Below are 27387 nucleotides of genomic sequence, written 5' to 3' on the forward strand. Positions count from 1 at the left end.
CCAGAATGATAGCCGCTACTATCCATCGGCTAATGGCAGATTTGGGAGCTTGAGAGCCCTTTTTACAGCCGCTATGAAGAACGAAGAGACTGTCAGAAGAACGCCAATCAGAAGTCCTATCGATATATATCCGGAGGCATCTCACTAGATCCAGAGAGGACAGGTCAGCAGAATTCCCCATTCCATGGGCGTCCGACCTCAGAGACGGAAGAACAATATCCTCGTTGATGTGGAAGGAGGAAGTAACTTTGGGTCGAAACACTGGAACAGTACGGAGAACCACTCTGTCCTTGTGGAAGATAGTAAAAGGCTCTTTGATGGACAGAGCACTGAGCTCAGAAACTCTCCTGCCAGAGGCTAAGGCCACCAGCAAGGCAGTCTTAATAGAGAGAACCTGCAGGGAAACTGAATCAAACGGTTCAAAAGGTTTCAACTTCAAGGCATCCAGAACCAGAGGGAGACTCCAGGAAGGGACAAACGGTTTAATAGGAGGTTTCATGTGAAGGACACCCTTGATGAATCTGATGATATCCGAGTCCAGAGCCCATCTATGACTGGTCAGGGCGGACAAGGCTGAAATGTGTACCTTGAGAGTGTTATAGCTCAGTCCTTTCTCAAGGCCTGATTGCAAGAAATCCAAAATATGGGAGGAGGAGGGATTTTGGACATCCACATTACTGTGAAGGGCCCAGTTGGAAAAAACTTCCCATACTCTATAATAAGTGGCCGAAGTGGAATGCTTACGAGCCCTCAGCATAGTATCAATCACGGTCTGGGAGAACCCTCTATTCAACAGCCGGTTCCTTTCAGTTTCCAAGCCATAAGGTTGAGAGAGACAGGGTCTGGATGAATGACAGGACCCTGGAACAGAAGATCCGCAACTTTGGGGAGTGGGAGAGGAGGTTCCACCGACAGACTCAGAAGCAGAGGAAACCAAGGTCTCCGAGGCCAATAAGGCGCAATCAGGATGAGAGACACCCGCTCCGATCTCAGCCTCCTCAGGAGTGGTAGGATTAGTGGAAACGGGGGGAACGCATAGCCCATTGAGAACCTCCAGGGGCTTGATAAGGCATCTCTTCCCAATGCCAGGTGGTCCTCTTCCTTTGTGAAGAAAAGGGTTACCTTGCTGTTGGCCCGAGAGGCTAGAAGGTCCACTTGAGGCAGACCCCACTTGTCCACAATCATGCGGAACACCCTGTGAGCCAGGCACCATTCCCCCGGATCTATTCTGGATCTGCTGAGGAAATCTGCCAGTTGATTCCGTTTCCCTGGGAGATGAATGGCTACAATGCCCGCCAGGTTTCTCTGAACCCACCACATCAGGTGATTCATCAGTACCATCATCTTGCAGCTCCTGGTACCCCCTTGGTGATTGACATAGGACACTACGGTGGAGTTGTCCGTCCTTATCTTTACCCATTGACCCTTGAGCTGGGTCGAGAAGTGTTTCAAAGCTTTGAGGACAGCCAGAAGTTCCAGCAGATTGGAATGAACCTTGCTTGTCTCGAAATTCCATTCTTCCTGCGCAAAGTGGTGGAGATAATGAGCGCCCCAACCCCACTGGCTGGCGTCCGTTGTCACGGTCCTCCATGCGATATCCCCTAATGGAAAGCCATTGGCTAGGTGCTTTCTGTTCAGCCACCAGATCAGAGAATGGCGTACCTTCAGGGGAAGCTTGATGGGCTGGAACAGGTTCCCGGATAAGAAACGACTCAGGAAGTTGGCCTGGAATGGTCTCATCCTCCACTGAGCCCATCTCGTCAGACCTATTGTGGAGGACATAGAACCAAGGAGGCTCATCACCGCCTTTGCAGGGGCAACCGGGGAATTCAGCATTCTCCTCAATAACGTTCTGAGTTTTAGAATTCACACTGATGAGAGCTGGACAGTACCCTTTAGGGTGTCGAAATGGGCACCTAAGTAAACCATAGATTGAGTCGGGTGGAGGTGGCTTTTCTTGGTGTTGATCTTCCAGCCGTGGGCTTGCAGAAACTGAATGCTGGTGATAGCTTGGGATGTCACAGAATCCACGTCGTTTCCCAAGATTAAAACGTCGTCCAGATAATGGTAAATAGCAATGTTTTGCTTTCTGAGCTCCGCGATGAGAACAACCAGGACCTTTGTAAACGTCCTCGGGGCAGTGCTCAGTCCAAAGGGGAGGGCCCTGAACTGGAAATGACCTTCCTCTACAGCAAACCTCAGGAACTTCTGATGGATTCGGGCAATGGGTATGTGAAAATATGCGTCTAGTAGATCTATAGACAGCATCCATTGGTTGGGTGACACAACCTTTATTATAGACTGCAGAGATTCCATCTTGAATCTGCGAACGTGCAGATGCTTGTTCAGCCTGTGCAGATCCAGAATGGGTCTCCAACCCCCTGAGGATTTCCTTGTCAAGAAGATGTGAGAGTAGAATCCTTGAGTTCTTTCGCCTGCCGGTACTTGGACGATGACCTTCTCCTTCTGCAAGGAATGGACGAAATTTCGCAGAGCCATGCATTTTTCCCTGTCCCCTGGCCATTTTGTGAGGTGAAAGGATCGGTTGGGAGGATGCTTGAAGAATTCTAGTAGGTAACCTCTCCGAATAATATCCAGCACCCAAACGTCGCTTGTAGAGATGGTCCATCTCGAAAGATATTGGAGAAGACAAGCCCCGACACCTTCGGTTTTGGGCCGTACGTAGTCATAGATTCTTCTGGTCCTTAGAGGAAGACGACCCGCGAGACCTGCCTCCTCTGTACCCAGAAGGGGCACCTCTCCTCGGTTGGAATCGGGAGTATTCCCTACCCGGCTTGTAGGACCTACTGTCACGAAAGGAATGGTACTCTTTCCGGGCGCGAAAGGATCCTTTATACTTCCTCTCTTGGGGTAAAAAGGCTTTATTCCCTTCAGCCGCCCTCTTGATGCACTCATCCAAATTCTTGCCGAATAACATGTTTCCGTGAAATGGGAGAGAACACAAACTATTCTTGGAGGAAGCATCGGCCGCCCAAGACCTGAGCCAGAGCGCCCGCCTGGAGGAAACCGAGAAGGACATATTTCTAGCAAGGTTTCTCACCAGATCCACTGCGGCCTCCGAAGAGAAATCAATCGCTAGACGCATATCCTTCAGGGCATCAACAATAGAGGAACGGCTCCTGCCCCTCTTGATGTCCCCTTCCAGCTCCTGTAGCCAAACCTTCATAGCTCTTGAAACAGACGTGAGAGCAACGGCAGGGTGGAGACTCGTGCCTGAGGCTACATAGGACTTAGACAGGCAGTATTCCATCTTACGATCCATTGGATCCCTGAAGGAGCCTGCATCATCCACTGGCAGGGTAGTGCGCTTGGCTAGCCTAACCACCGCAGCATCAACCTTGGGTGGAAAATCCCATGTTTCAGCATCTTTGGGATCAAACGGATATAATCTGGAGAATTTCCCTTTAGCAGAGGATCTCCTATCGGACCTGGACCATTCTTCTTTAATAAGGTCACTAATAGTGGTATGCACAGGGAAAGCCGCTCTTTTCTTTCTAAGATCTGAGAAATAGCGGTTAGATGTAGAGGGTTCCTCCTCCGAGGGCTCTTTCAAAGTAAGGGTTTCTCTGACCCGAGCAATCAAATGATCCACCTCCGCAGGTATCAGGAAGTCAGGATCAGGCAAAGCATCCTCCTCCGAGGAAAAAGCCAAGTCTCTCAGCGAAGCCGTGTCCATGAACTCATCCTCCGAGTTATCAGGAGACCAATCTGACGGCTCAGAATATCTAGGTCGCTTGTGGGTCTTACCAACCTCTTTGATGCCCCGGGCAACTGCATGCTTGATAAGCTGCTTAAAGTCAGGTGTTAACTGAGAAGGTCCAGCGGCTGCTGAGAGACAATTCGAACAGAGACGTTTCCCTTCTATGGCTCTGTTATCACAGGATACACACAGCGTCCTTTTGGGCGACTTCCCTTTGGACGATCCTGAAGTCTTTGTACTTTTATCACTGAAATACACCAAACGTGAATATTAGTACCTTACCACTCTTTTAGATATCAAAGTATCAATAAATTCCAAAATTGGATGGCTTACCTATATCGCTTAGATTGTGACCTACTATGATGAGAAGATTCTGATTCTCTAGATCCTGAGCGCGAATCCATCTATAAATAATAGATGAAACAGCGAAACTATAACCCAGAAGAAAAACTACAGGAAACCAACAAAGAGAAAGGAAAAGAACTTACTTTAGAAGAAAAAGACGAAGAATCAACAATCCACAGAACTCAACGGTGCCAGAAACTCTCCAGGAAGCAAAAAATTCAAATTTGACAAAAAAGGAGGCCCGGCGCTTTAAGAAGGCGTCTGACGTCATCGCGCATGCGCAGATGACCGAAAAGACGCGCGAAACGGCCAGATTTGCGCGCGAATTCCGCGCATGCGTCCCAGAGTCCCCAGAACCGCGCAGGCGCCCAGGAGACCCATACACGCCGCGCAAGCGACGCCTACACGCCGCGCGGACGCTACACGCCGCGCGGGCGCACAGGAGACGCCTACACACCGCGCGGGCGCACAGGAGGTTCCCGACAGCCATGCAGGGAGACCCCAGAACGCTCAACGAAAAAACTTTCCAAAAGAAAGGAAAACCAACAGGTAAAATAAAATAATATTACCTTGAGCCTGGTGGGAGGATACCAACCCGGAAACCAGTCGCAATCCATGTACCTTTCCATGTCATCACTGGAAAAAATGGAGAGAAAAAACCCCCGGTCACTAAAGGGGTTTTCTCCAGGGGGACACCTTTGCGCAGGGCCGTATACTGGAGACTTCCCAGGGGAGAGAGGGTGAACTCCCCAAGGGCCAGAGGAACTAATCCTCAGGTAAGCCATAAAAGAAAAAATTTAGCAGTCTGAAAAGACCGACATGTCCTAGGGATAGGACAGGAAAAAAAGACTGGGGAAGGAGGGGCAGGAGGTGGTACTTATACGGCTTAATTATTATTCCTGTCCAATGGGGATAGGGAGGAGCTACCCAATGTTGTGCTGCCATGGATATGGCCAGGAAAAGTAGATGTCTCCGGTTTACTATTCTATCTGCACTGGATTGAAGATTGCTCCTAGTCAGATTATAGAAATAAACATCGTATTCCAATACATCCTGGATGAGAGAATTTACTACACGTTACATTTTATGTGCACAGAACAGGACTTTTCTAAAGAACACATCAACATTCAATAAATAAAATGTTATTATTTGGCAGGGAAATAAATGACTTTTGCTTGAAATGGAAATTGTCGCTTCTGCCTAAAGCACAAGAAAGCGGCCCTTGAGGATTATATGCAGATAGATTAGTTTTTTTACTAATCCAGGACCTTCCAATGAAGTCATGTCTTGCAAACATGTCAAAAAATTAGATTCAATGCACCTTGCATTAACATCAAGACACTGACGCTCTAATAGTTTTACTCGTTTAAACCCTTTTAAGGCATATTGCTGATATCAAAGAAGGCCACGCCACCTTTGCAAAAACTTACTTCCTCCAAGAGCACTTTAGAACGGGTGCTTTTAGCTTCCACAAGGTTGCCAAAACCTTTCTTTTCGGTGATAGATTTTACTCCCAAGTATCTTTTGGACACAAGGAACATGACGGCAAAGGTGCCAAAAGGTCTCCAAAAATGCCAGCATTTCATTATATGGGAAAATCAGTCAATCAAAAGATTCTCCAGAGAAGCTAAACGATTTACCATTTAACCAGGCATGGCAAGGGTTTGCATTTGGCGTATTGCTTAAGGTTCTTCTTGATTTTTCACTCAGGTGGTAGAACATCATGCTTGGTGGCTTTCTTTTCTTGACCTAAAGCAGCCTATCAATGCAGTGCTGTGATATATTTATTCCAGAAGATGTATGAAGAATCTTGCGAAGTGTGGAGTTTGTGAGCTCCCAAACATAGCTCAATGTTTAACCCCGCTCCAAAGAGGATAATGCCTTTTTGCAAGAGCTTCCTTTTCTTGCATAATCTTCAGGCAACCTTCTCCTTATGTCAACCGATCTGTGTCAAAATAAGTTAAGCTTTTCACTTGGTCTGGCATTTAGGATTCCTGTTTTTTCAGACATAGAGGTGAAAACAAATCATTTTCGGAAACCTTTCAAAATGCCAAGAACTTTTGGTTGTCTTGTGTTACCCACTCTAGAGAAAAGGTGACAGAGCTTCCCATATGGTCTAGCGGTTAGGATTCCTGGTTTTCACCCAGGCGGCCCGGGTTCGACTCCCGGTATGGGAATTATCCTTAGCTTTTCTTCTTTAGTCAAATTTTAATCTCACCCATATAAGTTAATGTCTCCGGTTTACTATTCTATCCGCACTGGATTGAAGATTGCTCCTAGTCAGATTATAGAAATAAACATCGTATTCCAATACATCCTGGATGAGAGAATTTACTACACGTAACATTTTATGTGCACAGAACAGGACTTTTCTAAAGAACACATCAACATTCAATAAATTTTTTTTATTATTTGGCAGGGAAAAAATGACTTTTGCTTGAAATGGAAATTGTCGCTTCTGCCTAAAGCACAAGAAAGCGTCCCTTGAGGATTATATGCAGATAGATTAGTTTTTTACCAATCCAGGACCTTCCAATGAAGTCATGTCTTGCAAACATGTCAAAAAATTAGATTCAATGCACCTTGCATTAACATCAAGACACTGACGCTCTAATAGTTTTACTCGTTTAAACCCTTTTAAGGCATATTGCTGATATCAAAGAAGGCCACGCCACCTTTGCAAAAACTTACTTCCTCCAAGAGCACTTTAGAACGGGTGCTTTTAGCTTACACAAGGTTGCCAAAACCTTTCTTTTCGGTGATAGATTTTACTCCCAAGTATCTTTTGGACACAAGGAACATGACGGCAAAGGTGCCAAAAGGTCTCCAAAAATGCCAGCATTTCATTATATGGGAAAATCAGTCAATCAAAAGATTCTCCAGAGAAGCTAAACGATTTACCATTTAACCAGGCATGGCAAGGGTTTGCATTTGGCATATTGCTTAAGGTTCTTCTTGATTTTTCACTCAGGTGGTAGAACATAATGCTTGGTGGCTTTCTTTTCTTGACCTAAAGCAGCCTATCAATGCAGTGCTGTGATATATTTATTCCAGAAGATGTATGAAGAATCTTGCGAAGTGTGGAGTTTGTGAGCTCCCAAACATAGCTCAATGTTTAACCCCGCTCCAAAGAGGATAATGCCTTTTTGCAAGAGCTTCCTTTTCTTGCATAATCTTCAGGCAACCTTCTCCTTATGTCAACCGATCCGTGTCAAAATAAGTTAAGCTTTTCACTTGGTCTGGCATTTAGGATTCCTGTTATTTCAGACATAGAGGTGAAAACAAATCATTTTAGGAAACCTTTCAAAATGCCAAGAACTTTTGGTTGTCTTGTGTTACCCACTCTAGAGAAAAGGTGACAGAGCTTCCCATATGGTCTAGCGGTTAGGATTCTTGGTTTTCACCCAGGCGGCCCAGGTTTGACTCCCGGTATGGGAATTGTCCTTAGCTTTTCTTCTTTAGTCACCTTTTGTTCTCACCCATATAAGTAGATGTCTCCGGTTTACTATTCTATCCGCACAGGATTGAAGATTGCTCCTAGTCAGATTATAGAAATAAACATCGTATTCCAATACATCCTGGATGAGAGAATTTACTACACGTTACATTTTATGTGCACAGAACAGGACTTTTCTAAAGAACACATCAACATTCAATAAACAAAATGTTATTATTTGGCAGGAAAAAAATGACTTTTGCTTGAAATGGAAATTGTCGCTTCTGCCTAAAGCACAAGAAAGCGTCCCTTGAGGATTATATGCAGATAGATTAGTTTTTTACCAATCCAGGACCTTCCAATGAAGTCATGTCTTGCAAACATGTCAAAAAATTAGATTCAATGCACCTTGCATTAACATCAAGACACTGACGCTCTAATAGTTTTACTCGTTTAAACCCTTTTAAGGCATATTGCTGATATCAAAGAAGGCCACGCCACCTTTGCAAAAACTTACTTCCTCCAAGAGCACTTTAGAACGGATACTTTTAGCTTCCGCAAGGTTGCCAAAACCTTTCTTTTCGGTGATAGATTTTACTCCCAAGTATCTTTTGGACACAAGGAACATGACGGCAAAGGTGCCAAAAGGTCTCCAAAAATGCAAGCATTTCATTATATGGGAAAATCGTCAATCAAAAGATTCTCCAGAGAAGCTAAACGATTTACCATTTAACCAGGCATGGCAAGGGTTTGCATTTGGCGTATTGCTTAAGGTTCTTCTTGATTTTTCACTCAGGTGGTAGAACATAATGCTTGGTGGCTTTCTTTTCTTGACCTAAAGCAGCCTATCAATGCAGTGCTGTGATATATTTATTCCAGAAGATGTATGAAGAATCTTGCGAAGTGTGGAGTTTGTGAGCTCCCAAACATAGCTCAATGTTTAACCCCGCTCCAAAGAGGATAATGCCTTTTTGCAAGAGCTTCCTTTTCTTGCATAATCTTCAGGCAACCTTCTCCTTATGTCAACCGATCCGTGTCAAAATAAGTTAAGCTTTTCACTTGGTCTGGCATTTAGGATTCCTGTTTTTTCAGACATAGAGGTGAAAACAAATCATTTTAGGAAACCTTTCAAAATGCCAAGAACTTTTGGTTGTCTTGTGTTACCCACTCTAGAGAAAAGGTGACAGAGCTTCCCATATGGTCTAGCGGTTAGGATTCCTGGTTTTCACCCAGGCGGCCTGGGTTCGACTCCCGGTATGGGAATTGTCCTTAGCTTTTCTTCTTTAGTCACATTTTAATCTCACCCATATAAATTAATGTCTCCGGTTTACTATTCTATCCGCACTGGATTGAAGATTGCTCCTAGTCAGATTATAGAAATAAACATCGTATTCCAATACATCCTGGATGAGAGAATTTACTACACGTAACATTTTATGTGCACAGAACAGGACTTTTCTAAAGAACACATCAACATTCAATAAATTTTTTTTTATTATTTGGCAGGGAAAAAATGACTTTTGCTTGAAATGGAAATTGTCGCTTCTGCCTAAAGCACAAGAAAGCGTCCCTTGAGGATTATATGCAGATAGATTAGTTTTTTTACTAATCCAGGACCTTCCAATGAAGTCATGTCTTGCAAACATGTCAAAAAATTAGATTCAATGCACCTTGCATTAACATCAAGACACTGACGCTCTAATAGTTTTACTCGTTTAAACCCTTTTAAGGCATATTGCTGATATCAAAGAAGGCCACGCCACCTTTGCAAAAATTTACTTCCTCCAAGAGCACTTTAGAACGGGTGCTTTTAGCTTCCACAAGGTTGCCAAAACCTTTCTTTTCGGTGATAGATTTTACTCCCAAGTATCTTTTGGACACAAGGAACATGACGGCAAAGGTGCCAAAAGGTCTCCAAAAATGCCAGCATTTCATTATATGGGAAAATCAGTCAATCAAAAGATTCTCCAGAGAAGCTAAACGATTTACCATTTAACCAGGCATGGCAAGGGTTTGCATTTGGCGTATTGCTTAAGGTTCTTCTTGATTTTTCACTCAGGTGGTAGAACATAATGCTTGGTGGCTTTCTTTTCTTGACCTAAAGCAGCCTATCAATGCAGTGCTGTGATATATTTATTCCAGAAGATGTATGAAGAATCTTGCGAAGTGTGGAGTTTGTGAGCTCCCAAACATAGCTCAATGTTTAACCCCGCTCCAAAGAGGATAATGCCTTTTTGCAAGAGCTTCCTTTTCTTGCATAATCTTCAGGCAACCTTCTCCTTATGTCAACCGATCTGTGTCAAAATAAGTTAAGCTTTTCACTTGGTCTGGCATTTAGGATTCCTGTTTTTTCAGACATAGAGGTGAAAACAAATCATTTTAGGAAACCTTTCAAAATGCCAAGAACTTTTGGTTGTCTTGTGTTACCCACTCTAGAGCAAGGGTGACAGAGCTTCCCATATGGTCTAGCGGTTAGGATTCCTGGTTTTCACCCAGGCGGCCCGGGTTCGACTCCCGGTATGGGAATTGTCCTTAGCTTTTCTTCTTTAGTCACCTTTTAATCTCACCCATATAAGTTAATGTCTCCGGTTTACTATTCTATCCGCACTGGATTGAAGATTGCTCCTAGTCAGATTATAGAAATAAACATCGTATTCCAATACATCCTGGATGAGAGAATTTACTACACGTAACATTTTATGTGCACAGAACAGGATTTTTCTAAAGAACACATCAACATTCAATAAACAAAATGTTATTATTTGGCAGGGAAAAAATGACTTTTGCTTGAAATGGAAATTGTCGCTTCTGCCTAAAGCACAAGAAAGCGTCCCTTGAGGATTATATGCAGATAGATTAGTTTTTTACCAATCCAGGACCTTCCAATGAAGTCCTGTCTTGCAAACATGTCAAAAAATTAGATTCAATGCACCTTGCATTAACATCAAGACACTGACGCTCTAATAGTTTTACTCGTTTAAACCCTTTTAAGGCATATTGCTGATATCAAAGAAGGCCACGCCACCTTTGCAAAAACTTACTTCCTCCAAGAGCACTTTAGAACGGGTGCTTTTAGCTTCCACAAGGTTGCCAAAACCTTTCTTTTCGGTGATAGATTTTACTCCCAAGTATCTTTTGGACACAAGGAACATGACGGCAAAGGTGCCAAAAGGTCTCCAAAAATGCCAGCATTTCATTATATGGGAAAATCAGTCAATCAAAAGATTCTCCAGAGAAGCTAAACGATTTACCATTTAACCAGGCATGGCAAGGGTTTGCATTTGGCGTATTGCTTAAGGTTCTTCTTGATTTTTCACTCAGGTGGTAGAACATCATGCTTGGTGGCTTTCTTTTCTTGACCTAAAGCAGCCTATCAATGCACTGCTGTGATATATTTATTCCAGAAGATGTATGAAGAATCTTGCGAAGTGTGGAGTTTGTGAGCTCCCAAACATAGCTCAATGTTTAACCCCGCTCCAAAGAAGATAATGCCTTTTTGCAAGAGCTTCCTTTTCTTGCATAATCTTCAGGCAACCTTCTCCTAATGTCAACCGATCCGTGTCAAAATAAGTTAAGCTTTTCACTTGGTCTGGCATTTAGGATTCCTGTTTTTTCAGACATAGAGGTGAAAACAAATCATTTTAGGAAACCTTTCAAAATGCCAAGAACTTTTGGTTGTCTTGTGTTACCCACTCTAGTGCAAGGGTGACAGAGCTTCCCATATGGTCTAGCGGTTAGGATTCCTGGTTTTCACCCAGGCGGCCCGGGTTCGACTCCCGGTATGGGAATTGTCCTTAGCTTTTCTTCTTTAGTCACCTTTTGTTCTCACCCATATAAGTAGATGTCTCCGGTTTACTATTCTATCTGCACTGGATTGAAGATTGCTCCTAGTCAGATTATAGAAATAAACATCGTATTCCAATACATCCTGGATGAGAGAATTTACTACACGTTACATTTTATGTGCACAGAACAGGACTTTTCTAAAGAACACATCAACATTCAATAAATAAAATGTTATTATTTGGCAGGGAAAAAATGACTTTTGCTTGAAATGGAAATTGTCGCTTCTGCCTAAAGCACAAGAAAGCGGCCCTTGAGGATTATATGCAGATAGATTAGTTTTTTTACTAATCCAGGACCTTCCAATGAAGTCATGTCTTGCAAACATGTCAAAAAATTAGATTCAATGCACCTTGCATTAACATCAAGACACTGACGCTCTAATAGTTTTACTCGTTTAAACCCTTTTAAGGCATATTGCTGATATCAAAGAAGGCCACGCCACCTTTGCAAAAACTTACTTCCTCCAAGAGCACTTTAGAACGGGTGCTTTTAGCTTACACAAGGTTGCCAAAACCTTTCTTTTCGGTGATAGATTTTACTCCCAAGTATCTTTTGGACACAAGGAACATGACGGCAAAGGTGCCAAAAGGTCTCCAAAAATGCCAGCATTTCATTATATGGGAAAATCAGTCAATCAAAAGATTCTCCAGAGAAGCTAAACGATTTACCATTTAACCAGGCATGGCAAGGGTTTGCATTTGGCGTATTGCTTAAGGTTCTTCTTGATTTTTCACTCAGGTGGTAGAACATCATGCTTGGTGGCTTTCTTTTCTTGACCTAAAGCAGCCTATCAATGCAGTGCTGTGATATATTTATTCCAGAAGATGTATGAAGAATCTTGCGAAGTGTGGAGTTTGTGAGCTCCCAAACATAGCTCAATGTTTAACCCCGCTCCAAAGAGGATAATGCCTTTTTGCAAGAGCTTCCTTTTCTTGCATAATCTTCAGGCAACCTTCTCCTTATGTCAACCGATCTGTGTCAAAATAAGTTAAGCTTTTCACTTGGTCTGGCATTTAGGATTCCTGTTTTTTCAGACATAGAGGTGAAAACAAATCATTTTAGGAAACCTTTCAAAATGCCAAGAACTTTTGGTTGTCTTGTGTTACCCATTCTAGAGAAAAGGTGACAGAGCTTCCCATATGGTCTAGCGGTTAGGATTCCTGGTTTTCACCCAGGCGGCCCGGGTTCGACTCCCGGTATGGGAATTGTCCTTAGCTTTTCTTCTTTAGTCACATTTTAATCTCACCCATATAAGTTAATGTCTCCGGTTTACTATTCTATCCGCACTGGATTGAAGATTGCTCCTAGTCAGATTATAGAAATAAACATCGTATTCCAATACATCCTGGATGAGAGAATTTACTACACGTAACATTTTATGTGCACAGAACAGGACTTTTCTAAAGAACACATCAACATTCAATAAATTTTTTTTATTATTTGGCAGGGAAAAAATGACTTTTGCTTGAAATGGAAATTGTCGCTTCTGCCTAAAGCACAAGAAAGCGTCCCTTGAGGATTATATGCAGATAGATTAGTTTTTTACCAATCCAGGACCTTCCAATGAAGTCATGTCTTGCAAACATGTCAAAAAATTAGATTCAATGCACCTTGCATTAACATCAAGACACTGACGCTCTAATAGTTTTACTCGTTTAAACCCTTTTAAGGCATATTGCTGATATCAAAGAAGGCCACGCCACCTTTGCAAAAACTTACTTCCTCCAAGAGCACTTTAGAACGGGTGCTTTTAGCTTACACAAGGTTGCCAAAACCTTTCTTTTCGGTGATAGATTTTACTCCCAAGTATCTTTTGGACACAAGGAACATGACGGCAAAGGTGCCAAAAGGTCTCCAAAAATGCCAGCATTTCATTATATGGGAAAATCAGTCAATCAAAAGATTCTCCAGAGAAGCTAAACGATTTACCATTTAACCAGGCATGGCAAGGGTTTGCATTTGGCGTATTGCTTAAGGTTCTTCTTGATTTTTCACTCAGGTGGTAGAACATAATGCTTGGTGGCTTTCTTTTCTTGACCTAAAGCAGCCTATCAATGCAGTGCTGTGATATATTTATTCCAGAAGATGTATGAAGAATCTTGCGAAGTGTGGAGTTTGTGAGCTCCCAAACATAGCTCAATGTTTAACCCCGCTCCAAAGAGGATAATGCCTTTTTGCAAGAGCTTCCTTTTCTTGCATAATCTTCAGGCAACCTTCTCCTTATGTCAACCGATCTGTGTCAAAATAAGTTAAGCTTTTCACTTGGTCTGGCATTTAGGATTCCTGTTTTTTCAGACATAGAGGTGAAAACAAATCATTTTAGGAAACCTTTCAAAATGCCAAGAACTTTTGGTTGTCTTGTGTTACCCATTCTAGAGAAAAGGTGACAGAGCTTCCCATATGGTCTAGCGGTTAGGATTCTTGGTTTTCACTCAGGCGGCCCAGGTTTGACTCCCGGTATGGGAATTGTCCTTAGCTTTTCTTCTTTAGTCACCTTTTGTTCTCACCCATATAAGTAGATGTCTCCGGTTTACTATTCTATCCGCACTGGATTGAAGATTGCTCCTAGTCAGATTATAGAAATAAACATCGTATTCCAATACATCCTGGATGAGAGAATTTACTACACGTTACATTTTATGTGCACAGAACAGGACTTTTCTAAAGAACACATCAACATTCAATAAACAAAATGTTATTATTTGGCAGTAAAAAAATTACTTTTGCTTGAAATGGAAATTGTCGCTTCTGCCTAAAGCACAAGAAAGCGGCCCTTGAGGATTATATGCAGATAGATTAGTTTTTTACCAATCCAGGACCTTCCAATGAAGTCATGTCTTGCAAACATGTCAAAAAATTAGATTCAATGCACCTTGCATTAACATCAAGACACTGACGCTCTAATAGTTTTACTCGTTTAAACCCTTTTAAGGCATATTGCTGATATCAAAGAAGGCCACGCCACCTTTGCAAAAACTTACTTCCTCCAAGAGCACTTTAGAACGGGTGCTTTTAGGTTGCCAAAACCTTTCTTTTCGGTGATAGATTTTACTCCCAAGTATCTTTTGGACACAAGGAACATGACGGCAAAGGTGCCAAAAGGTCTCCAAAAATGCAAGCATTTCATTATATGGGAAAATCGTCAATCAAAAGATTCTCCAGAGAAGCTAAACGATTTACCATTTAACCAGGCATGGCAAGGGTTTGCATTTGGCGTATTGCTTAAGGTTCTTCTTGATTTTTCACTCAGGTGGTAGAACATAATGCTTGGTGGCTTTCTTTTCTTGACCTAAAGCAGCCTATCAATGCAGTGCTGTGATATATTTATTCCAGAAGATGTATGAAGAATCTTGCGAAGTGTGGAGTTTGTGAGCTCCCAAACATAGCTCAATGTTTAACCCCGCTCCAAAGAGGATAATGCCTTTTTGCAAGAGCTTCCTTTTCTTGCATAATCTTCAGGCAACCTTCTCCTTATGTCAACCGATCCGTGTCAAAATAAGTTAAGCTTTTCACTTGGTCTGGCATTTAGGATTCCTGTTTTTTCAGACATAGAGGTGAAAACAAATCATTTTAGGAAACCTTTCAAAATGCCAAGAACTTTTGGTTGTCTTGTGTTACCCACTCTAGAGAAAAGGTGACAGAGCTTCCCATATGGTCTAGCGGTTAGGATTCCTGGTTTTCACCCAGGCGGCCCGGGTTCGACTCCCGGTATGGGAATTGTCCTTAGCTTTTCTTCTTTAGTCACATTTTAATCTCACCCATATAAGTTAATGTCTCCGGTTTACTATTCTATCCGCACTGGATTGAAGATTGCTCCTAGTCAGATTATAGAAATAAACATCGTATTCCAATACATCCTGGATGAGAGAATTTACTACACGTAACATTTTATGTGCACAGAACAGGACTTTTCTAAAGAACACATCAACATTCAATAAATTTTTTTTATTATTTGGCAGGGAAAAAATGACTTTTGCTTGAAATGGAAATTGTCGCTTCTGCCTAAAGCACAAGAAAGCGTCCCTTGAGGATTATATGCAGATAGATTAGTTTTTTACCAATCCAGGACCTTCCAATGAAGTCATGTCTTGCAAACATGTCAAAAAATTAGATTCAATGCACCTTGCATTAACATCAAGACACTGACGCTCTAATAGTTTTACTCGTTTAAACCCTTTTAAGGCATATTGCTGATATCAAAGAAGGCCACGCCACCTTTGCAAAAACTTACTTCCTCCAAGAGCACTTTAGAACGGGTACTTTTAGCTTCCGCAAGGTTGCCAAAACCTTTCTTTTCGGTGACAGATTTTACTCCCAAGTATCTTTTGGACACAAGGAACATGACGGCAAAGGTGCCAAAAGGTCTCCAAAAATGCCAGCATTTCATTATATGGGAAAATCAGTCAATCAAAAGATTCTCCAGAGAAGCTAAACGATTTACCATTTAACCAGGCATGGCAAGGGCTTGCATTTGGCGTATTGCTTAAGGTTCTTCTTGATTTTTCCCTCAGGTGGTAGAACATCATGCTTGGTGGCTTTCTTTTCTTGACCTAAAGCAGCCTATCAATGCAGTGCTGTGATATATTTATTCCAGAAGATGTATGAAGAATCTTGCGAAGTGTGGAGTTTGTGAGCTCCCAAACATAGCTCAATGTTTAACCCCGCTCCAAAGAGGATAATGCCTTTTTGCAAGAGCTTCCTTTTCTTGCATAATCTTCAGGCAACCTTCTCCTTATGTCAACCGATCCGTGTCAAAATAAGTTAAGCTTTTCACTTGGTCTGGCATTTAGGATTCCTGTTTTTTCAGACATAGAGGTGAAAACAAATCATTTTAGGAAACCTTTCAAAATGCCAAGAACTTTTGGTTGTCTTGTGTTACCCACTCTAGAGAAAAGGTGACAGAGCTTCCCATATGGTCTAGCGGTTAGGATTCCTGGTTTTCACCCAGGCGGCCCGGGTTCGACTCCCGGTATGGGAATTGTCCTTAGCTTTTCTTCTTTAGTCACATTTTAATCTCACCCATATAAGTTAATGTCTCCGGTTTACTATTCTATCCGCACTGGATTGAAGATTGCTCCTAGTCAGATTATAGAAATAAACATCCCCGGTAGGCGGGATGACGTGATTGCGTGAGGTCGCCACGTGCGCACGTCGAGAGGCGGAGCTATGAGGAGTGGGCGCGGGCGCGAGTGAGAGGACGGGGGATGAGGCGAGGAGGCGAGGAGAGACGCAGGGAACGAGAGGCTTAAGGCTGCTAAAGACAGAGTGACAAAGTGTAAGAGAGCTGAAGGGAGATCCGGCTGAAGAGAGAGCTGGCTGCATCAACCACTGAGGTGGGCTAAAAGGCTCCTAAAGCGTTACGGCGACCAGAAGGGGATATTTAAAGCTTCTATAAAAGATAAGTGCTTACTGGTGTATACTGGTCTCGATAAGAGGGCTGTGTAAAAGCAGGGAGTGGAGAGATCGCCTATGTGTTAAGGGAACAGTAAATGGGAAAAATAAAAGAGAAATATAATAAAGAGTTAAAAAAGAGGCTGTAATAGATTAATGCTTATATAAGCTTAGCAGCTATTCATAAAAGCTCAGAAACAACGATAAACGCTACTGGCTAGCAGAGAATTTTTTAAAGGGCCACTCTCCTCCCAAACAAGGGAAGGACAGAAAGAGCTCCATAATGACGACCAAGAAACAAATTAAGTCCAGAGAGAAAAAAGAGGACTCCCAGCCCACGAGACTATCAGGGTTCTTCTCACCCAATAAAGAAAAACAGGGCAGGAAAGACAGTGAGATCCTATATCAAGACCAGATCACACAGACAGTAAGCCTAAAAAGCTTGGAACAGATTAACTTTGTATCTCAAGATTTTCTTGTGACTAAATTGGAGGAGCAAGCGTCATCGATAGCCAATCAGATCTCCATCAGTTTAAACACAATTAAAATAGAGATGGAGAGAATAAATACAAAATTAACTACTGCATTGGATAAAATCACTATAATGGAAGATCAAATAAAGAACTTGCAATCAGAGAATACTCAAACAGAAGATAAACTACAACAAATGAATCTGAAGATTAGAGATCTGGAAGATTGATCAAGAAGGTGCAATGTGCGCTTCAGAAATATTCCGGAAGCTGTAACTCAAGAGCAATTAAAGGACTATCTACTATCTTTTTTTCAGGAAGCTGGACTACAGTGTGAAACCGCTGTTCCCATCATAGAAAGGATACATAGATTAAGAAAACCGAAGGAAGTTCCGTCCCATTATCCAAGAGACGTAATAGCATGTTTCTTTTCATTCTCATGTAAACAACAAGTGTTGAATCTGTTGAGGAATAAAGAAAATCTTTCAGAGAAATTCAAAGAGATAATCACCTTTCAAGATCTATCAATTCAAACTAGACGCTGGAGAAAAACTTTTCATCAAGCCTTAGAACCACTGAAGCAAAATGAGATAAAATATAAGTGGATACAGCCATCCAAAATAATTGTGTGGTGGGAAGATAGATGGAGAACATTTACTTCAGCTAAAGAGCTAGAGGACTGGACTAAAGCGAGTATGCTCTCCAAAAACTAAATTAGCCAATGAAGACAAAAAGTTCCTTTTTTTTTTTTCTTCCCTCTATTGCAGGATTTGTTGAAAGTGGTACCTAAGTATAGATGAAGAAGAAGTAATAAGGATAGAATAATAGAAGATATAGGGGTATGCAATATAATAGGAGAAATTGTGAGGCAATTAAGGTTTTACTTGGTAAAGGATTATAAGAGTAACAAAGATAAAGTCACAATGTAAAAGTCTGTTTAATTTATTAAATATATCACCTAATGATTGAAGGGTTAAAAGGGAAATAGAGCACAATAAGGAATATTTAAATCAGGGTATCATATTATAAACAAATATTCACTATGGAAGACGGGAAAAAGGCCCACTGTAAAAAACGAATTAAATGATATTATAATTAAGATTGAATGTAACGGGCACAAATTAGTATAATGAATGACTAGGAAGGGCTAAACCCTATAAAGGGTAAAAGTATATATTATCTGTTATGGGTGGTAACTTCACTGAACATAGCACTGAACATAGCACTAAACGGGTGAAGTGTAAATCTGTATTGAACATTTATTAAAGATATAAGTGCAGTAAGGTCGCTAGATTATTTAAACTGGAGTGTTATTGTATAGAATGTGTAAGGAATAGATAAACTGAAATAAATTGAAATAAGCAACCACTATGGAGGGTTAGAAAAAGGAAACGGGTAGAAAATTAATCACAGGACAACATATATAAGGTTGAAGCAATGGGCACAAAATAGTACAATGAATAATATATATAAGAGGAAACCAGTAGCACAATTTAGCATAATTGAACTGCAATTATTATTTTTTATTTATTTATTTTTTTTTTTTTTTTTTTTTTTTTTCTCTCTCCCTCTCCTCTCTCCTCTCCTCCCTTTTGGTTCTCCCCCCAGGTTCGTGCCCTTAGATGCTACCCCATGGCCCTGCCTGATGCTTTCTTATATAAGCACAAGTCTCGGAGCAAGAGGTTGCTTTCGATATGGGGGCTATCCACAGAGGCCAGGTTATAGCCTCTGGAGAGATAGGTGTGGTTTTGGGACTTAAAATGTCCCTAGGTGTTGTTATGTCATTTGTCTTATATGTGGGTTATCTGCGAGGTTTTAAAGTCAGGAGGGGGGAAAAGAGAGGGAGAAGAACAAAATATGGTTAAGTTCTTGTCTATAAATGCTCAAGGCCTGAATACGGTATATAAAAGATCCCTGTTGCGCAACCAAATGATAAAAGATAAAATTGACATCTGCCTAGTACAAGAGACTCATTGGAGACAAAATGAGAAACCAACGTGGGGGGGAAAGAAGTTCCCAATTATTATACATGCCTCCATGAAGGAGAAAAAAAAAAGAGGCGTGGCATTGATAATCTCAGAAAGAGTTAAGTGGGAGAAACTCCATCAGGAATTAGACAAAGAAGGTAGATTTCTGATATTAGTAGGTCTGATAAACGAAGTGAAATATACTATAGTCAATATATACTTACCCAACATAGCCCCAGTCTCACAATTAAACAAAATATTAAATAAGGTAGATCAAATTAAAACAGGATTATATATAGTTGCAGGAGATTTTAACTGCATATTAGACCCATTAAAAGACAAAAAAGTGATGAAAGGGAGTGTGATAAACAAAACAATAATAAAAAATGCGAGCTCACTAACTAATACTAAAAATAGATTTGATTTATTCGATGTTTGGCGTCTCCAAAATCCAGAAGTAAGGGACTATACCCATCTATCTAAAGTCCACTATACATATTCAAGAATTGATATGATATGGGGCAATTTAAATCTAGTGAACAATATAAGCAAAATAAATATAGTAGAAAATGTCTGGTCAGATCACAGTATGTATATATTTGAAACTAAAGACAACTTAATAACCAGAAATACTACAACGTGGAAAATAAATAACTATCTGTTATATAATAAAAACTGTAAGACTAAACTGGAGAGGCTGATTAACTGTTTTTTTAAGGAGAATGACCCATCGGATACATCAAATCTAAATACCTGGTGCTCCTTTAAAGCAGTACTGAGAGGGTACCTTATAAAATTAAACCATGAAGTTAAAACTAAAGAAAAAAGACTAGGAGACTTGTATATTGAACTTTATAAACTTACAGAGGACAATAAAAAAGAACCCTCAATAGAGAAAGGTAGAAGACTAACGGAACTCCAAAATAATATTGTACAATGTTTGAATATCAAAACAGCGAATAATATTAAAAAACTAAAATTGAGATTTTATTGTAGAGGGAATAAGACAGATAAGATGTTATCCAATAAATTGAAGAAACAACAGGCCAACGCTCAGATACTAAAGATTGTACACAATCAAATAACCTATACAAATCCAAAAGATATTGGCAATTGTTTTAGAGAATACTACGGAGCGTTATATAATATCCCTGATGAAGCCCCTATAAATAAGATTAAACAATACCTGACTAGTACAAACCTTCTAAAAATAGATCAGACTCAGAAGGAGAGTCTAAATAAACAGATTACAGAGGAGGAGGTAAATCGGACCATAATGAGAAGTAAGAAACAAAAAACTCCTGGCCCAGACGGATTCTCTAATCTATTTTTTTTATACATTTAAATCTATTCTGAGCAAACAACTGGCATTAGCATTTAATAACGCAGTGCAAATGGGTAGTTTCCCGGAAGAGATGACAAGAGCAAATACGCTGCCCATCCTGAAACAGGGAAAAGATCCAACTGCCATGTCCAGTTATCGGCCCATATCTTTAATCAATTCTGATGTAAAAATATTTTCATCCATTCTAGCAGAACGTCTTAAGAGTATTACTAGAATTTTAATCCATAATGACCAAGTTGGCTTTATACCAGAGAGATGGGCAGGCTCCAATTCAAGGAGAATTATAGACATCATAGATAATGCCAACAAGAAACATATTCCCCTTATGACTTTAGCAGTTGACGCAGAAAAAGCTTTTGATAGGCTGAATTGGAAGTTCTTAGAATTATCTCTAGAAGCATACGGAATAGATGGCTGGATGCTAAGAGGTATTATGTCGGTATATAAAAACCCTTCAACTAGAATAGTAGGCCCAAATGTCTGCTCAGACTGGATATATATAAATAACGGGGTGAGACAAGGTTGCCCGCTCTCCCCTTTGTTATATATCCTCTCCATAGAACCACTAGCGGAAAATATTAGGAATAATGAAGATATAAAAGGCTACAAAACAAGGGATAAAGAATTTAAAATCAGCATGTATGCGGATGATATTCTGCTATCAATCACTGACCCAATCAGCTCTTTGCAACATTTAATGGAGGAAGTTAGAAAGTATAGCTACCTAGCCAATTACAAGTTAAATAATGACAAAACGGTTGTTATGGGCATTGAATTAGATAAGAAAGCAAGGGAAGAAATTAGTAATAAATACTCATTTACATGGGCGCCCCAGAAATTTGTTTGCTTAGGTATAGTTATTACTAAGAATTTAGACAGAATGATGGAAGAAAACTTCTTAAAGTTATTAAAAAATACAAACTCTTTACTAAAAGAATGGAGAAATATGCAGATTACCTGGTGGGGCCGTATGAATGTTATTAATTCCTATATTATTCCTAAATGGAATTATGCATTCCAAATGATTCCTTTAAAGATCCCAGCAATATGGCTGACGTTACTTCAAAACAATTTAGAAAATTTTATCAATAAAGGAAAAAAAAATAGAATTAATAGAAATATTCTCTCATTAAAAACCAAAGAAGGGGGATTAAATTTCCCCAATATAAAAGTTATGTATTGGGCAAATGTGATCACACATATGTATAGGTCCCAACTAGCGGGTGCCAAAGAAGAAAGTTGGTTCAATATTGAAATGGAAGATCTAGGTTTGAAAACCCCTGAGGGCATGATATGGAATACGAAAAGTCTAGATAAAATGGGGATCGACATTAACAACAATAGGATATGGGCCCAAATGATGCCAGTTTGGGAGGAAATTAAAAAGAAACTAGATTTGAAATTTACAATAATGGATTCGGCAAATATGAGGATTGTAGAAGCCAATGTGTCCGATTTGTCTTTAGAGAGCTGTAGAGTACATGGTATAATTAAAGTGTCACAGATATTATCTTCAGACAAAATAATGTCTTTTAGTTCTATTCTACAAAAATATCACCTCTCTCAACGAGAGAGCTTTAATTATCTGAGGCTTAAATATTTTTTGCAAAAACATCTTAGTAGAAAGAACGGAAATTCACTTACTATGATGAAACTAATATTCTCAAACCAGGCTATACCTAAAGTCCTGGCTAAAGCTATAGAGGTAATTAGAAATATTAAAGAAGTGTCTAGTTTTCCACAAAAGGATAAATGGGAAAAATACTTAGGATGTACTTTGGATCACCAAGATTGGTGTAAAGCCATAAATAACACTCGTAGCCAGGTCCAATGCTTAAATCTTTTAGAGACCCACTATAAGGTGATTTATAGATGGTATTTAGTCCCGAGTAAATTATCTCAGATATACCCAGGAGTTACAGCTAGATGTTGGAGATGCGAAAAAGAGGTTGGTTCATTTCTCCACATATGGTGGAGCTGCTCAAATATTCAGCTTTCAATTGGGAGATTGATAAGGTTTATTAAAGATGTAACAGGAATAGAACTCGAAAGGAAACCAGAGGTAGTTCTGCTACATATGCAATGGCCGAATATGTCACACTCTATGTCACACTCAATAAGAAGTTTTATAATACACTGTTGTATCGCATTTAAAATCGTGGTAGCACGGAATTGGAAATCAAATCAAATTCTGCCCTGGGAGGTTATTAATAATCAAATTAACCTCCAGGCGAGGTTGGAAAGAGATTTAAGTATACCATATCTGAATTCCCCAAAAAGATTTGATCTATGGCAAAGTTGGGTTAATAAGTTAGAAACTATTCCCTGAATCAACGAGCGAAAAGAGCACAGTTGTTTCCCAATGAATTAGTGGCCTGAGTATAGACAACCCCCCCTGGCTTACTCTCTGGCTTACCCCCGCAGATAATGTCGTACTATGTACTGGGTTTGTTTGTTGAAATAAGTACTGACATGTTTTTTATGTTTATTATTATGCAAAACAACCCATGTTTTGTTTGTCGAGCTTTCTGTATAAGTGTTATGAAAAAAATAATAAAAGAATTTATATAAAAAAAAAAAAAAAAAAAAAAAAGAAATAAACAAATCAATGCAGTGCTGTGATATGTTTATTCCAGAAGATGTATGAAGAATCTTGCGAAGTGTGGAGTTTGTGAGCTCCCAAACATAGCTCAATGTTTAACCCCGCTCCAAAGAAGATAATGCCTTTTTGCAAGAGCTTCCTTTTCTTGCATAATCTTCAGGCAACCTTCTCCTAATGTCAACCGATCCGTGTCAAAATAAGTTAAGCTTTTCACTTGGTCTGGCATTTAGGATTCCTGTTTTTTCAGACATAGAGGTGAAAACAAATCATTTTAGGAAACCTTTCAAAATGCCAAGAACTTTTGGTTGTCTTGTGTTACCCACTCTAGAGCAAGGGTGACAGAGCTTCCCATATGGTCTAGCGGTTAGGATTCCTGGTTTTCACCCAGGCGGCCCGGGTTCGACTCCCGGTATGGGAATTGTCCTTAGCTTTTCTTCTTTAGTCACCTTTTGTTCTCACCCATATAAGTAGATGTCTCCGGTTTACTATTCTATCTGCACTGGATTGAAGATTGCTCCTAGTCAGATTATAGAAATAAACATCGTATTCCAATACATCCTGGATGAGAGAATTTACTACACGTAACATTTTATGTGCACAGAACAGGACTTTTCTAAAGAACACATCAACATTCAATGAAAATTTTTTATTATTTGGCAGGGAAAAAATGACTTTTGCTTGAAATGGAAATTGTTGCTTCTGCCTAAAGCACAAGAAAGCGTCCCTTGAGGATTATATGCAGATAGATTAGTTTTTTACCAATCCAGGACCTTCCAATGAAGTCATGTCTTGCAAACATGTCAAAACATTAGATTCAATGCACCTTGCATTAACATCAAGACACTGACGCTCTAATAGTTTTACTCGTTTAAACCCTTTTAAGGCATATTGCTGATATCAAAGAAGGCCACGCCACCTTTGCAAAAACTTACTTCCTCCAAGAGCACTTTAGAACGGGTGCTTTTAGCTTACACAAGGTTGCCAAAACCTTTCTTTTCGGTGATAGATTTTACTCCCAAGTATCTTTTGGACACAAGGAACATGACGGCAAAGGTGCCAAAAGGTCTCCAAAAATGCCAGCATTTCATTATATAGGAAAATCAGTCAATCAAAAGATTCTCCAGAGAAGCTAAACGATTTACCATTTAACCAGGCATGGCAAGGGTTTGCATTTGGCGTATTGCTTAAGGTTCTTCTTGATTTTTCACTCAGGTGGTAGAACATCATGCTTGGTGGCTTTCTTTTCTTGACCTAAAGCAGCCTATCAATGCAGTGCTGTGATATATTTATTCCAGAAGATGTATGAAGAATCTTGCGAAGTGTGGAGTTTGTGAGCTCCCAAACATAGCTCAATGTTTAACCCCGCTCCAAAGAGGATAATGCCTTTTTGCAAGAGCTTCCTTTTCTTGCATAATCTTCAGGCAACCTTCTCCTTATGTCAACCGATCCGTGTCAAAATAAGTTAAGCTTTTCACTTGGTCTGGCATTTAGGATTCCTGTTTTTTCAGACATAGAGGTGAAAACAAATCATTTTAGGAAACCTTTCAAAATGCCAAGAACTTTTGGTTGTCTTGTGTTACCCACTCTAGAGAAAAGGTGACAGAGCTTCCCATATGGTCTAGCGGTTAGGATTCCTGGTTTTCACCCAGGCGGCCCGGGTTCGACTCCCGGTATGGGAATTGTCCCTAGCTTTTCTTCTTTAGTCACATTTTAATCTCACCCATATAAGTTAATGTCTCCGGTTTACTATTCTATCCGCACTGGATTGAAGATTGCTCCTAGTCAGATTATAGAAATAAACATCGTATTCCAATACATCCTGGTTTAGAGAATTTACTACACGTAACATTTTATGTGCACAGAACAGGACTTTTCTAAAGAACACATCAACATTCAATGAAAATTTTTTATTATTTGGCAGGGAAAAAATGACTTTTGCTTGAAATGGAAATTGTCGCTTCTGCCTAAAGCACAAGAAAGCGTCCCTTGAGGATTATATGCAGATAGATTAGTTTTTTACCAATCCAGGACCTTCCAATGAAGTCATGTCTTGCAAACATGTCAAAAAATTAGATTCAATGCACCTTGCATTAACATCAAGACACTGACGCTCTAATAGTTTTACTCGTTTAAACCCTTTTAAGGCATATTGCTGATATCAAAGAAGGCCACGCCACCTTTGCAAAAACTTACTTCCTCCAAGAGCACTTTAGAACGGGTGCTTTTAGCTTACACAAGGTTGCCAAAACCTTTCTTTTCGGTGATAGATTTTACTCCCAAGTATCTTTTGGACACAAGGAACATGACGGCAAAGGTGCCAATAGGTCTCCAAAAATGCCAGCATTTCATTATATGGGAAAATCAGTCAATCAAAAGATTCTCCAGAGAAGCTAAACGATTTACCATTTAACCAGGCATGGCAAGGGTTTGCATTTGGCGTATTGCTTAAGGTTCTTCTTGATTTTTCACTCAGGTGGTAGAACATCATGCTTGGTGGCTTTCTTTTCTTGACCTAAACAGCCTATCAATGCAGTGCTGTGATATATTTATTCCAGAAGATGTATGAAGAATCTTGCGAAGTGTGGAGTTTGTGAGCTCCCAAACATAGCTCAATGTTTAACCCCGCTCCAAAGAGGATAATGCCTTTTTGCAAGAGCTTCCTTTTCTTGCATAATCTTCAGGCAACCTTCTCCTTATGTCAACCGATCCGTGTCAAAATAAGTTAAGCTTTTCACTTGGTCTGGCATTTAGGATTCCTGTTTTTTCAGACATAGAGGTGAAAACAAATCATTTTAGGAAACCTTTCAAAATGCCAAGAACTTTTGGTTGTCTTGTGTTACCCACTCTAGAGAAAAGGTGACAGAGCTTCCCATATGGTCTAGCGGTTAGGATTCCTGGTTTTCACCCAGGCGGCCCGGGTTCGACTCCCGGTATGGGAATTGTCCTTAGCTTTTCTTCTTTAGTCACATTTTAATCTCACCCATATAAGTTAATGTCTCCGGTTTACTATTTTATCCGCACTGGATTGAAGATTGCTCCTAGTCAGATTATAGAAATAAACATCGTATTCCAATACATCCTGGTTTAGAGAATTTACTACACGTAATATTTTATGTGCACAGAACAGGACTTTTCTAAAGAACACATTAACATTCAATGAAAATTTTGTATTATTTGGCAGGGGAAAAATGACTTTTGCTTGAAATGGAAATTGTCGCTTCTGCCTAAAGCACAAGAAAGCGTCCCTTGAGGATTATATGCAGATAGATTAGTTTTTTACCAATCCAGGACCTTCCAATGAAGTCATGTCTTGCAAACATGTCAAAAAATTAGATTCAATGCACCTTGCATTAACATCAAGACACTGACGCTCTAATAGTTTTACTCGTTTAAACCCTTTTAAGGCATATTGCTGATATCAAAGAAGGCCACGCCACCTTTGCAAAAACTTACTTCCTCCAAGAGCACTTTAGAACGGGTGCTTTTAGCTTACACAAGGTTGCCAAAACCTTTCTTTTCGGTGATAGATTTTACTCCCAAGTATCTTTTGGACACAAGGAACATGACGGCAAAGGTGCCAAAAGGTCTCCAAAAATGCCAGCATTTCATTATATGGGAAAATCAGTCAATCAAAAGATTCTCCAGAGAAGCTAAACGATTTACCATTTAACCAGGCATGGCAAGGGTTTGCATTTGGCGTATTGCTTAAGGTTCTTCTTGATTTTTCACTCAGGTGGTGATGTAGAATTATTAAAAATCTTTATTGAACTTGTATTGAATTATTGTACTAACTCCATTTTAACTGCATACTGTGAATCCTCCATTTTGTCCTCATAACCTAACTTGTTCATTTTAAAACTACATTACATGACAGAATTTCCCAGCACATCTAATACAATAGACAAAGACTGTATTCTCTATAAAGACATGATTAACTCAGGAACTGCTGACTTTACTGACTTTCCCCTAACTTGCAACATAGTATAATTTGAAGGCCACGAGAACACAGTAGTATTGAAATGTTCTATTCATAAGAGACCTTGCACCTGGACATGAGGCCCGATATCACTGACTGTGTAAAATGACGCTCAAGCCCCCCTTTCCACCGAGTAAACCTCATGCTGGGAAAGATGGCGCCTGAGCCTTCTGTCCACACCCTTGTCCAGAACAATACCACCTCCCGGTGGGAGGACACCTAGCTGGTCACTCAAATCCCTGAGCCAATTAATAATATTGATGGGTGGACACTGATATAGTCACATAA

At 40.2% G+C, this 27387-nt stretch overlaps 10 non-coding genes across 10 annotated transcripts; all 10 read left to right on the forward strand.

Annotated features, from left to right (window-relative positions):
* The first annotated feature begins 6171 nt into the window (after positions 1 to 6171).
* Positions 6172 to 6243, forward strand: TRNAE-UUC (transfer RNA glutamic acid (anticodon UUC)). Its single transcript has one exon. It is a non-coding gene; the product is annotated as a tRNA-Glu (tRNA).
* Positions 6244 to 8693: 2450 nt separating this feature from the next.
* On the forward strand, positions 8694 to 8765 carry TRNAE-UUC (transfer RNA glutamic acid (anticodon UUC)). Its single transcript has one exon. It is a non-coding gene; the product is annotated as a tRNA-Glu (tRNA).
* Positions 8766 to 9956: 1191 nt separating this feature from the next.
* TRNAE-UUC (transfer RNA glutamic acid (anticodon UUC)) lies at positions 9957 to 10028 on the forward strand. Its single transcript has one exon. It is a non-coding gene; the product is annotated as a tRNA-Glu (tRNA).
* Positions 10029 to 11218: 1190 nt separating this feature from the next.
* On the forward strand, positions 11219 to 11290 carry TRNAE-UUC (transfer RNA glutamic acid (anticodon UUC)). Its single transcript has one exon. It is a non-coding gene; the product is annotated as a tRNA-Glu (tRNA).
* A 1191-nt stretch (positions 11291 to 12481) lies between these two features.
* On the forward strand, positions 12482 to 12553 carry TRNAE-UUC (transfer RNA glutamic acid (anticodon UUC)). The gene has a single exon. It is a non-coding gene; the product is annotated as a tRNA-Glu (tRNA).
* A 2440-nt stretch (positions 12554 to 14993) lies between these two features.
* TRNAE-UUC (transfer RNA glutamic acid (anticodon UUC)) lies at positions 14994 to 15065 on the forward strand. The gene has a single exon. It is a non-coding gene; the product is annotated as a tRNA-Glu (tRNA).
* Positions 15066 to 16254: 1189 nt separating this feature from the next.
* On the forward strand, positions 16255 to 16326 carry TRNAE-UUC (transfer RNA glutamic acid (anticodon UUC)). Its single transcript has one exon. It is a non-coding gene; the product is annotated as a tRNA-Glu (tRNA).
* A 7143-nt stretch (positions 16327 to 23469) lies between these two features.
* TRNAE-UUC (transfer RNA glutamic acid (anticodon UUC)) lies at positions 23470 to 23541 on the forward strand. Its single transcript has one exon. It is a non-coding gene; the product is annotated as a tRNA-Glu (tRNA).
* A 1189-nt stretch (positions 23542 to 24730) lies between these two features.
* On the forward strand, positions 24731 to 24802 carry TRNAE-UUC (transfer RNA glutamic acid (anticodon UUC)). The gene has a single exon. It is a non-coding gene; the product is annotated as a tRNA-Glu (tRNA).
* Positions 24803 to 25990: 1188 nt separating this feature from the next.
* Positions 25991 to 26062, forward strand: TRNAE-UUC (transfer RNA glutamic acid (anticodon UUC)). The gene has a single exon. It is a non-coding gene; the product is annotated as a tRNA-Glu (tRNA).
* The last annotated feature ends 1325 nt before the right edge of the window (positions 26063 to 27387 follow it).

The sequence above is a fragment of the Pelobates fuscus genome, chromosome 3, assembly GCF_036172605.1.
Source record: "Pelobates fuscus isolate aPelFus1 chromosome 3, aPelFus1.pri, whole genome shotgun sequence".
NCBI classification, from domain to species: domain Eukaryota; kingdom Metazoa; phylum Chordata; class Amphibia; order Anura; family Pelobatidae; genus Pelobates; species Pelobates fuscus.